Source organism: Patagioenas fasciata, chromosome 21, assembly GCF_037038585.1.
Source record: "Patagioenas fasciata isolate bPatFas1 chromosome 21, bPatFas1.hap1, whole genome shotgun sequence".
Classification (NCBI taxonomy): Eukaryota; Metazoa; Chordata; class Aves; order Columbiformes; family Columbidae; genus Patagioenas; species Patagioenas fasciata.
In genome coordinates, this window is record NC_092540.1 from 9,911,022 (window position 1) to 9,919,306 (window position 8,285).

The window sequence follows — 8,285 nt, forward strand, 5'->3', positions numbered from 1 at the left end:
CCATCACCTGCTGCACGGGTGGTCTTTCTAGTGACTTTCTTACAACCAGCAACTGATGCTGATATGGGTTCACCATCATCTGATTCATTTCCAGAGTCTGAATGACTGTCACAGTGATTGCTGTGGTTACAGCAGCAACAGTGCCCAGTGTGTGAAGGCGGGGGGGCTGCCTTGTCAGCCTTTGAGGCTGGAGAAGTAACGTTATCTGCAGCGCCCTTGGCAGAGGAGCAATGCGGAGGAGCTGGAGCTTCAGCCTGCGAAGCCGCGGTTGGGGGGCAGTGGCTGCAGCAGCAGCTTTGGCTGTTTTGCCTTTTCTCGAGCGGCCAGGAGTGCTTTTTGCTAAAGCTTCCGAAGGCGCACCGCAAATCTCAGGACTAAAAAGAGACGCAAACCTCCTATTGAACCTCATTTCTCTTAACAGTAACACAAACTGACACACATTCAGCAAACCAGATAACACCATCACAGTTCTATCAAACCTCCAAGGGTATTCAAAGTTCTCTAACACATTTGCAAACTGTCCCAGCGAAATCACAAAAGTATTGTTAGTCAGCCTTTCTAAAGATTCGCTTGACCAATTAGCAAATATAGAGCCATTCTGCTCTTTAATCTCTCCTGGAGGTTTTTCAAGGTAAAGCAGAAGCGAGTAGAAATTCATTAGCGGCTGCAGTATAATGAAATAAACCAGTGCCAAACCACACAGGATCATCATCACGACTAAATAATATCCGAATCAAACAGACGCACGAGTATCACAACTCTATGAGCTGGCACCGTGCCAAGAAAATTGAAAGGTACGTCAGAGCAGTAGAAAAGCCAAAAATCTCCAAATTTACCCCGTTCTCTGGCCCCACGTTGGGTGCCAATTATCTGTCGAGGGTTAGGATTGCGGGGTGACAATCAAACCCTGGCAGATGTGTTGTCAACCTCCTCTCCCCCCCACTTCCCCCTTTTGCCCCTCCCTCTCCCCCCTTCCCACTCAGCACAGGCGATCGGGAGGGGAAGAAGCACAGAGAGAAGAGAGTTGGAAAATTTAAAGATGTTTTGCTAATGCTACCGATAAGAACAGAGAAAATAATACAAAATATACAAAACCAATCTTATAAGTCTCAGCAACTGCAGAGCCAGCACCCAAAGTCCTGGATCAGACTCTGTAGCCAACCGGAGCTGGATTCAGTCTCTCACTGGCCTCAGTTCGCAGGGACGACCAGCAAGGTCCTCTCCTAATGTCAGCCATGAGGAGAAAAGGGAAAAGGCAAAGGGGACGAGATCCTCGTGATCTCCCACTTTTATATGAAGTATTCACGTGAACGGAATGTTATTCACCGTTGGTCAGTCTCTCAGTCATCAGTTTTCTCGTTGCCCCTCTCGCGAGATGTCCATCCGTGCTTATCAATAAGTTTGCATTCCCTTGCTGGGTTTAACCAAAACATGTGTCTGGTTCTCCAGGAAAATGCAGCTGACATGAGGGCTTTGGCTGACAGGCAAATTCACTAAAAAAGAAACTTGTTTTTAACAAAACCAGGACACACCCCCACACACTGCACCCCAAATCCTGCACCCCCAAATCCTCCAGCCCCATGTCCCAAACCCCCAAACCCTGCACCCTCAAGTCTTGCACCCTAATTCTGCCTCCCCAAGACCTGCACCCCCAAACCCTGCACCACTAAACCCTGCACCCCCAAACCCTGTACCCCAAATCCTGACCCCCACAAGTTGCACCCTAAAAACCTGCACCCCAAATCCTGTCCTACCCAACCCTTCACACCAAACCCCTTCACCCCAAGATCCTGCTGCCCTAAACCCTGCACCCCAAAATCATCCCTCCCAGCCCTGCCCCCCAAACCCTGTCCCCCTAAAGCCTGACCCCGAAACCCTGCTCCCCAAAACCCTGCTACCCCCAATCTTGCACCCTCAGATCCTGCTGCTCCAAACCCTGCACCCCCAAATCCTCCAGCCCCACGTACCGATCTCCCAAACCCTGCACCCCACAACCCTGCATCCCACAACCCCTTCACCCCCAAATCCTGCACCCCCAGCCCTACCCAATAAACTTTCCACCCCCAAATCCTGCCCTACCAAGCCCCCCACCCCAAACCCCTGCACCCCAAGATCCTGCTCTCCTATACCCTGCACCCCCATATCCTCCTTCCCCAAACCCTGCACCCCAAAACACTGCACTCCAAACCACTGCACCCCTAAATCCTGCAACCCCAAATCCTGGCCCCCAAACCCGGCACCCCAAACTCCTGCACCCAAATATCCTACTGCCCTAAACCCTGAACCCCCAAATCCTGCACCCCTGGAACCTGCAACCCCAGACTCTGCAGCCACAAATCAGGCCCCGCAAAATCCTTGCACCCCCAAATCCTGCACCACCTAATCCTCCAACCCCCTAACACAACCCCCTAACCCCTTGTCCCCAGGGTCCATTGTGACACCCTGGGGATCCCCCTTGTCCCCAGGGCCCATTGTGACACCATGGGGGACCCCCTTCTCACTGAGGACCCATTGTGACACCATGGGGACCTCCCCTTGTCCTCAGGGCCCATTGTGACATCCTGGGGACTCCCCTTTGTCCCCAGGGCCCATTGTGGCACCATGGGGACCCCCTTTGTCCCCAGGGCCAATTGTGACATCCCAGGACCCCCCTTTGTCCCCAGGGCCCATTGTGACAGGGTGGAGATCCCCCTTGTCCCCAGGCCTGTTGTGATGTCCCAGGACTCCCCATTGTCCCCAGGGCCCATTGTGACACCTTGGGGACCCCGCTTGTCCTAAGGGCCCATTGTGACATCCTGGGGACCCCCTTGTCCCCAGGGCCCATAGTGAAGTCCCAGGACCCCCTTTGTCCCCAGGGCCCATTGTGACATCCTGGGGACCACCCTTGTCACTGGGGACCCATTGTAACACTATGGGGACCCCCCCTTGTCCCCAGAGCCCATTGTGACATCCTGGGGACCCCCTTTTTCCCCAGGACCCATTGTGGCACCATTGGGACCCCCTTTGTCACTGGGGCCCATTGTGACGTCCTGGGGACCCCCTTTGTCCCCAGGGCCCATTGTGACGTCCCCGGATCCCCCATTGTCCCCAGAGCCCATTGTGACATCCTGGGGACCCCCTTTTTCCCCAGGACCCATTGTGGCACCATTGGGACCCCCTTTGTCACTGGGGCCCATTGTGACGTCCTGGGGACCCCCTTTGTCCCCAGGGCCCATTGTGACGTCCCCGGATCCCCCATTGTCCCCAGAGCCCATTGTGACATCCTGGGGACCCCCATTGTCCACAGGGCCCATTGTGACATTCAGGGGACAGCCTTTGTCCCTAGGGCCCATTGTGACACCGTCGGGACCCCCGTTGTCCCCAGGGCCCATTGTGACATCCCAGGACCCCCCATTGTCTCCAGGGCCCATTGTGACATACTGGGGACTCCCCTTTGTCCCCAGAGCCCATTGTGACACCGTGGGGACCCCCTTTGTCCACAGGGCCCATTGTGGTATCTAAGGACCCCCCAATTGTGCCCAGGGTTCATTGTAACATATCAGGACGTCCCATTGTCCCCAGGGCCCATTGTGACGTCCCAGGACCCCCCGTCATCCCCAGGGCCCATTGTGTCATCCTGGGGACCTCCTTTGTCCCCAGAGAACATTGTGACATCCTGGGGAACCCTTTGTCCCCAGGGCCCATTGTGACGTCCCAGGACCCCCCTTTGTCCCCAGGGTCCATTGTGAAATCCTGGGGACCCCTCTTTGTCCCCACGGCCCAATGTGACATCCTGAGGACCCCCTTGTCCCCAGGGCCCATTGTGACACCATGGGGACCCCCTTTGTCCCCAGGGCCCATTGTGACAACCTGGGGACCCCCTTTGTCCTCAGGGCCCATTGTGACACCGTGGGGACCCCCTTTGTCCCCAGGGCCCATTGTGACAACCTGGGGACCCCCTTTGTCCCCAGGGCCCATTGTGACATCCCAGGACCCCCTTTGTCCCCAGCCCCATTGTGACATCCAAGGGACCCCTCTTTGTCCCTAGGGACCATTGTGACATTCCAGGACCCCCCATTGTCCCCAGAGCCCATTGTGATATCCAGGGCACCATCCTTGATCCCCAGGGCCCATTGTGACATCCCAGGACCCCACTTTATACTGAAGGCCCATTGTGACATCCTGGGGACCCCCTTTGTCCCCAGGGCCCATTGTGACGTCCCCGGACCCCCCATTGTCCCCAGGGTCCATTGTGACATCCTGGGGACCCCCATTGTCCCCAGGGCCCATTGTGACATTCAGGGGACAGCCTTTGTCCCAAGGGCCCATTGTGACACCGTCGGGACCCCTGTTGTCCCCAGAGCCCATTGTGACATCCTGGAAACCCCCTTTGTCCCCAGGGCCCATTCTGACCTCCCAGGACCCCACTTTGTCCCCAGGGCCCATTGTGACATCCTCGGGACGCCCCTGGTCCCCAGAGCCCGTTGTGACATCCTGGGGACTCCCCTCTGTCCCCTGGGCCCATTGTGACACCGTGGGGACCCCCTTTGTCCCCAGGGCCCATTGTGACATTTAGGGACCTCCCAGTTGTGCCCAGGGCTCATTGTGACATCCCAAGACCCCCCATTGTCCCCAGGGCCCATTGTGACGTCCCAGGACCCCCCCGTCATCCCCAGGGCCCATTGTGAAATCCTGGGCACCCCCTTTGTCCCCAGGGCCCATTGTGACATTCCAGGACACCCCTTGTCCCCATGGCCCATTGTGAAATCCTGGGGACCTCCTTTGTCCCCAGGGCCCATTGTGACAGGGTGGGGACTCCCTTTGTCCCCAGGGGCCATTGTGATGTCCCAGGATCCCCCTTTGTCCCCAGGGCCCATTGTGACATCTCAGGACACCCCAATTGTTTCCAGGGCCCATTGTGACATCCTGGGGACCGCCCAGTTGTCCCCAGGGCCCATTGTGGCATCCTGGGTACTCCTTTTATCCCCGGGGCCCATTGTGACATCCTGGGGACCCCTTTGTCCCCAGAGCCCATTGTGACATCCTGGTGAGCCCCCTTTGTCCCCAGGGCCCATTGTGACATCCCAGGACCCCCCTTTGTCACCAGGGCCCATTGTGATGTCCCAGGACCCCTCTTTGTCCCCAGGGCCCATTGTGACATCCCCGGACCCCCCATTGTCCCCAGAGCCCATTGTGACATCCTGGTGACTCCCTTTGTCCCCAGGGCCCATTGTGGCACCATGGGGACCCTCTTTGTCACTGGGGCCCATTGTGACATCCCAGGACCCCACTTTGTCTTAGAAGGTCACTGATCGGACTACTGGTACATCCTGACTCTGCTTTCTCAATAAACATTGAAGAACACCTGGGGTTTGTTTGCTCCAAGGGAAAACTTCCCTGCCACGGTTCCTGGTTCCCGGTCCTGTTTCCCGGTCCGGTTTGGCTTCGCTATCAGAACAGCTGCTGCCTCCACAGCCGCGCTCAAAGTCCCCGTTGTGACACCGGGATGGCGGGAGAAGGGGGGTGGCGGGGGCGGCAGCGGCGGCGATTGGGGGGGGGCAGTCGGGGCTGGGCGGACAAGCGGCGGCTGCTGCGGCTCCTCAGGCAGCGACAGCAGCAGCGATCGGGGGGACGTGGGGGGCCGGACAAGCGGCGGCTGCTGCGGCTCCTCAGGCAGCGACAGCAGCAGCGATCGGGGGGACGTGGGGGGCGGACAAGCGGCGGCTGCTGCGGCTCCTCAGGCAGCGACAGCAGCAGCGATCGGGGGGACGTGGGGGGCGGACAAGCGGCGGCTGCTGCGGCTCCTCAGGCAGCGACAGCAGCAGCGATCGGGGGGACGTGGGGGGCGGACAAGCGGCGGCTGCTGCGGCTCCTCAGGCAGCGACAGCAGCAGCGATCGGGGGGACGTGGGGGGGCGGACAAGCGGCGGCTGCTGCGGCTCCTCAGGCAGCGACAGCAGCAGCGATCGGGGGGACGTGGGGGGGCGGACAAGCGGCGGCTGCTGCGGCTCCTCAGGCAGCGACAGCAGCAGCGATCGGGGGGACGTGGGGGGCCGGACAAGCGGCGGCTGCTGCGGCTCCTCAGGCAGCGACAGCAGCAGCGATCGGGGGGACGTGGGGGGCGGACAAGCGGCGGCTGCTGCGGCTCCTCAGGCAGCGACAGCAGCAGCGATCGGGGGGACGTGGGGGGCGGACAAGCGGCGGCTGCTGCGGCTCCTCAGGCAGCGACAGCAGCAGCGATCGGGGGGACGTGGGGGGCGGACAAGCGGCGGTTTCTGCGGCTCCTCAGGCAGCGACAGCAGCAGCGATCGGGGGGACGTGGGGGGGCGGACAAGCGGCGGCTGCTGCGGCTCCTCAGGCAGCGACAGCAGCAGCGATCGGGGGGACGTGGGGGGCGGACAAGCGGCGGCTGCTGCGGCTCCTCAGGCAGCGACAGCAGCAGCGATCGGGGGGACGTGGGGGGCGGACAAGCGGCGGCTCCTCCGGCCGCGGCCAGGACGTGGCTTCGCCGGCACCGGGGCCCGAGACCGCGCGCTGTGGGGCTGCGGGGCGGCTGTGGGGCCGGGGGTCTCCGGGGGTCCCGCAGCGGCCGCTGTGGGGCGGGATGGGGCGGCTGTGGAATTACCTGTGGGGCACTCATGGGGCTGCTGTAGGGGCTCTTAAGAGGCATGTCTGGAGCACTTATGGGGCGACTATGGGGCAGGTGCTGGGCTGCTACAGCGGGACCTGTGGGGCAGCCATAGGGCTGCTATGGGGTTGGTTATGGGTCACAGATGGGAGGGGGCAGCTGGGTGTGGCCCCGCCTACATGGGGTGGGGTCAGTGCCGAGGGGCGGGTACTGAGAGGGCACGCCCACGGGGAGCCCCTCGGGGGGGCGGAGCCTCTGTGTCACGCCCCATGGGAAGTGGTCTGGGGGCGGGCATTCTCTGGGGCACGCCCCCATGGGAGGAGCCTCTTGGGGTAGGGAGAGGGTGCGGTCAACATGGCACGGCCCCAAGGGGGCGTGGCTTAGCTCGGGAAGAGGTGGAGCCGAGAAGGGGCTGCCCGACCCGGCTCTCCAGGCGGCTCTGAGACGGAGCGGAGCGGGCCGGGCGGGGCCGGGCCGGGCACTCCCCGGGGCCTCGCAGAAACAGCGGCGCAGCGAGTCCGCTCCGGGCTCCAACGGTGCGCGCACGTGGCCGCCGAGAGCGCCCCGTGCACCTCGCAGCGCCCATTTCTGCGCATGCGCATTGGGAAACCCTCGAGACAACCCCTCCCCCGCGGCCCGCCCCTTCTCTTCCCTCTCCGCAATCTGATTGGCCAGCTAAGCACGTCAATTTCCATTCTCTCCGCCTATCATCACCCGTCCCCGTTTCTCCCGCGCTGCGCTCTGATCCAGTGTCTATTTACACTTAAATACATTTAAACTTCCATTTTAACACTCAGGTATCTTTTCAAATTTACAGATTTTGACATATTTACAATTATATATATTTAGACTGGGATATCGATTTACATTTATTAATAAATTAAAGGTATGTATACGGGTGTGAGTGGATATATATAGATTATATTTATTACCTATTTAGACTATGTAACACGTAGTAATTATACAGAGCTCTGCCTACTCACACTTTTTTCTATTTTAAGTTCCTATCTAGATTTTTTTTTCTTTTTCAAGTCCTTCACTTTTTAATCTACAAATAGATAAGATGTTTGTATTCTTAAAACCATCAACAGAAATTTTTTACATTCTAAAATCCTTTATATAACAGAGTAGAAAAGGGGTTTTATTTTAAAATCATTTTATATCTACATGAATACCATTCTGCAATATATAAATACAAACGACAGACTTCTCTCTGTTTGAAATTCTCACGCTCATATTTACAGGGTTTAATAAGTTTTATCCTCCCCCAGGAATTTTCAGGCATTTTTGGACTGTGACCCCCTCTTTTCAGGGGGACTCCCTTTTGAGCCCCACATTGTGGGGGATTTGAGGGATTTTCTTGCAGTCAGTGAACATTGTATGGAACTGAACTGAACTGAACAGGGCTCTGAGGCCTCTGTGTCCTGCAAGAGAGCAGGAGAGCAGGAGCGGAGCAGCCCCCGTGTCTACGTGACTGTACAGCCTTCTTCAGTGTTGGAACCGAGTTGCTTCGCCTTCTGTTTGTCCACGTGCACACACACCATTCCTCACTGGAAAACAGGCAGAAACCTTTCCACACGCACCCAGGTCTGTGCACCCAGGCCTTGTCTATTCCTGTCGGGTTTGCTGGGCTCTGTCAGGCTCCTCTGGCTCTGTCGTGCTGTGACAGCCTCTGTCAG